Source organism: Macaca fascicularis, chromosome 9 (assembly GCF_037993035.2).
Source record: "Macaca fascicularis isolate 582-1 chromosome 9, T2T-MFA8v1.1".
Classification (NCBI taxonomy): Eukaryota; Metazoa; Chordata; class Mammalia; order Primates; family Cercopithecidae; genus Macaca; species Macaca fascicularis.
Window position 1 is genome coordinate 77,538,260 of NC_088383.1, and position 4,755 is coordinate 77,543,014.

Below are 4,755 nucleotides of genomic sequence, written 5' to 3' on the forward strand. Positions count from 1 at the left end.
GCCCGTGAATCACCTTACACAAAACTGAAACCTTTGACAATACAAATGGTAACTTCCTTAGTGTGTTTGTATACCTTTGCTTACTATCACCGAGGCTAGCTAGTTGCCTTTTCACAGTCATTTCTTCATCTCTTCATGATCCTTTCAACCCAGCTACTCAACCCAATGGAGACACAGGGCTACTCATAAACCTCTTGATAACGTCTAGCACACCGCCTTAAAACCTAAGCATCAAACTGTGTCCTAGCAAAATTACAAATTGTTAGGTGTTGTGGAGTTTGGGAATTGGTCCTGAACAGCTGGAACCAGAAATGTTAAATCTGTGATTTTTTCAAGCCTTCTGCATAACTACGGCTTGGCCTGAAGGCAAGGGCTATACGTTTGCATGTAACTTTATGGATTCAGTACTTACAAACACAAGGAGTGTTCAGTAATTGATGACGCAGAAAGGCACCTGTCTTCCTAGGTTATTAGAATAGCTATGCATCTCTAGATCTGCGGGTTTCTACATCCTTTTATCCTAATCCCTCAATCCACTCCCAATTCTACCATAGTAGGGTCTTTATCGCCCTACAACAGGGTATGATGATGTGCATAAAAACACAGTGTAAATATGGCTAAGAATGCCGCACGTAAAATTGGGATAAAAGGAACAGATGGTATTGTCCTGTGGTTGAAGGTTAATAACAGATGAAGTGAAAGTTGAGCTCCTGAGCACTCTGGCATTCATTTGTATGTCAGAGGTCCTAAGAGCGGGCCTGAAAAAAGAAAGGAGTAGATTGTTCAAATCTCCCTATTCAAGTGATTAACAAGTATACGAGTGTTTCAGAATGACGACCTGTGACTTGCAACACTACAAACTGTGCCTTTCTAAGCCCTAAATTCACTGAACCAAATCTCTGGCTGTGGTCTGGGTCAGGTGGAAAGGGCGAGTATAAGCTGATGTGTCAGTAATTTGACCAAGGAGTGGCTTAGCTGAAAAAAATATGTGCCACATTACACATCTGTCTCTGGGGATATCATTTTGCCTCAATCAACTAGAAAACGTGGGAATGGGATGCAGGAATGGAGAACTTTGTTTTCTTCATATTTGCTCCCTCTGTAAATCTCAAGAGATTGTGTCTGATGAGATTTGGGGTTGGGGGGAGGCATACTGTGCATGAATAATTAAAATGCACAACAATTCAAGATACGATCTTATTAGAACATCTTTATTTTCCAAACATCTTACCAGAGTCACTGATACACTCTCTTTTACAACACTTAAGAGTTGGGTGCTTCAATTGCTACTACTGTTACAAGGTCCTATAAAGATTTCCCTTGCCCTTTGCCTCAGCTTGTTTAAACTGACCATTAAGATATAAAAAGAAAAGGGCCGGGCGCGGTGGCTTACGCCTGTAATCCCAGCACTTTGGGAGGCCAGGGCAGGCGGATCACCTGAGGTCAGGAGTTCCAAGACTAGGCTGACCAACATGGAGAAACCTCGTCTCTACTAAAAATAGAAAATTAGCCGGGCATGGTGGCACATGCCTGTAATCCCAGCTACTCTGGAGGCTGAGGCAGGAGAATCGCTTGAACCTTGGAGGTGGAGATTGCGGCAAGCCGTGATCAAGCCATTGCACTCCAGCCTGGGCTACAAGAGTGAAACTCCATCTCAAAAAATATATATATCTATGTCTGTGTGTGTATATATATATACGTGTATATATATGTGTGTGTATACACACGTGTATATATATATATATGATGACTATTTCCAAACTTGCCTCTCTCTAATCTTTTTAGAACTACAGGGCTAGATTAGTTTTACTCTGTAGTTAGAGAGTTGAAGGTAAAAGTCATCAAATAACCATTTTGCATCTGCACGTCAATCTTATGTGACAAGAGGAATTGAACCTTTTTTCTTTTTACTTTATCCCAAGCAGCTTTGTCATGAACCATCATTTTAAAATGCTGTGACATGGAAATAGTTTAAGGGGCAGTTAAAAACTGATTTAAGACACACTGGGGTCACAAAATAAGTGTAGAGTGTGGAAAAGCAGAAAGTAAAGGCAAAGAGAATAGAAGGGAAGGAGGAGGGTATTTTTCCCATTGCCATGGGACCTAAACCAAGTCAGTTCTAAAATCTTGCTAGTAAGTGAGGAGAGTAATGCTGGCGGCACAGGAAATTGGATCCGCTGATGTAACAGCACCATGGAACTGAGGTACAGAGGTGCTTACATTAGCTTGAGGTTTTGACAGCATTGGAAAAGGGACATCTTTGAGCACATTATCATATGTACATTTATGCATGTATCTAGCGCCTAAATTCAGACTTTTAAATGATTAAGTGCTTAACCTTTAGTCTCATTGTTCCTGTAGTCAATTACTTTCTGGATGTTTTCAACCAAGTAGTAGAGAGAGGGTTTCAGAGTCATATCAGTCTTCCCAGAAGAGGGCACCATTATCCAAGTAATGTTTGGAAGGAAGCTGCTTGTGCTAAAGAGGAAAAAATGTTGCTAAGATTTCAAAGGGGAGAAAGTCCTGTAACACACCAGCAAAGTAATCATGAATTTGTCTTTGATGCCCCCATTCTTGTTTCATGACATTCACGTCTCTCTTCCCCACCCCTGTTAAGCAATAGCCTGTTTTCCCAACACCCAAAAAGCCTTAGTAGCTGTAGATAGGTTCTCAAAATGCCATGGTTCCCAATCTTTTCCCTTCTACAGGCTCTTTCCATTGCTCTTCCTCATGGACTTGACACCTTGGTTTGGGGTGTGTGTGTGTGTGTGTGTGTGTGTGTGTGTGCACGCATGCGCATGTGTGCGCACTGCTACATGAAAAAAAGATCTGGGGCCAGGCGTGGTGACTCACGCCTATAATCCCAGCACTTTGGGAGGTTGAGGTGGGCAGTTCACCTGAGGTCAGGATTTCGAGACCAGCCTGGTCAACATGGTGAAACTCCATCTCTACAGAAAATATGAAAATTAGCCGGGCGTGGTGGCACTTGCCTATAATCCCAGCTACTTGGGAGGATGAGGCAGGGAGAATCACTTGAACTCAGGAGGTGGAGCTTGCAGTGAGCAGAGATTGTGCCACTGCACTCCAGCCTGGGTGACAGAGTGAGACTTCATCTCAAATAAATAAATAAATACTAAAAAAATAAAGGAAACGGCCGGGCGCGGTGGCTCAAGCCTGTAATCCCAGCACTTTGGGAGGCCGAGACGGGCGGATCACGAGGTCGGGAGATCGAGACCATCCTGGCTAACACGGTGAAACCCCGTCTCTACTAAAAAAATACAAAAAAAAAACTAGCCGGGCGAGGTGGTGGGCGCCTGTAGTCCCAGCTACTCGGGAGGCTGAGGCAGGAGAATGGCGTGAGCCCGGGAGGCGGAGCTTGTAGTGAACTGAGATCCGGCCACTGTACTCCAGCCTGGGCGGCAGACCGAGACTCCGTCTCAAAAAAAAAAAAAAAAAAAAAGGCCCGGCCTGTTTCAAGACCAGTCCCAGCACTTTGGGAGGCAGAGGCAGGCAGATCTCGAGGTCAGGAGTTCGAGACCATCCTGGCCAACATGGTGAAACCCCATCTCTACTAAAAATACAAAGATTAGCTGGCCATAGTGGCACGCACCTGTAGTCCCAGCTACTTGGGAGGCTGAGGCAAGAGAATCGCATGAATCGGAGGTTGCAGTGAGCTGAGATTATGCCATTGCACTCCAGCCTGGGCAACACAGCGGGACTCTGAAAAAAAATAATAATAAAAAGAAGATTTGAAATTTTGTAACATTTTGTCTGATAAATTGTATTTAGGGATAATTGATCCATGGTCATTATTCTAATCTAAGAATAAGATACAAATGCAGTTTAACCACCACACCAGCATGAGATAGTGTTGTATTACTGAGCTGGTGTAATTTCAACTATTTGTAAAGGAATGATCTTCTAGCTAGCAAGGAGTTAGAGTAAGGCAAAGGAAATGAGTACAATTTATATTAGAATTTTTGAAATAATGAAAATACTTTGCAAAAAACCTAGCTATGCCAGAGATTCCTAGGAGTCTGAAATCTCAAATGAGAGAGAATGAATGTTATATGAAACATGAATGTCTGCAATAAGCCCATATTTTGTATATTTTATTCCTACTTATAAGCTATCAACTGAAAACTTGTTAGTTAAAGGCATAATACCTCCCCGTGGCATACTTGGATTTTGATGGCAGATACATCCTATAACCTTCCCGAAGGACTAAATCTGTAATGGAGGAATTCCAGACAACCTGACAAAAACAGGGGACCTGTGTAGTGGGCCATGTATTTACCTATCAAGCAAGTTTTGTCACTATAAAATATATTAAAATACATGCATATATATGTATAATAATAATAGGTACCTCCTGCATTGGGCATTTTTTTTTTAAGACCTGAAGCCATTCCACAGCCGTGCCTGCAGTGGGGTTGCTCAGGCCTACATTGGGCACTTTTGATAGATCATCCACAAGCCTCACCACAATCCCGTAAGGGAGACATCATTACTATCTCCCTTTTACAGACGAGAAAACCAATTCAGAGGAATCTGGTGACTTGTTCCATCACACAGCTACGAAGGATTTGGAATTGAAATTCAAACCTGTGTCCGACTCCTAAGCTCAGATCATTAAGCTGCCTCAAGAAAACAGTTTTCTCGTTACAGAATAGACTGCATTAGGAAAGATAAATCAATAACTAAAGTTGTCACAAAAAGCAGTTATTACTGGGGAGAAAAATGCAGGTCAACTAT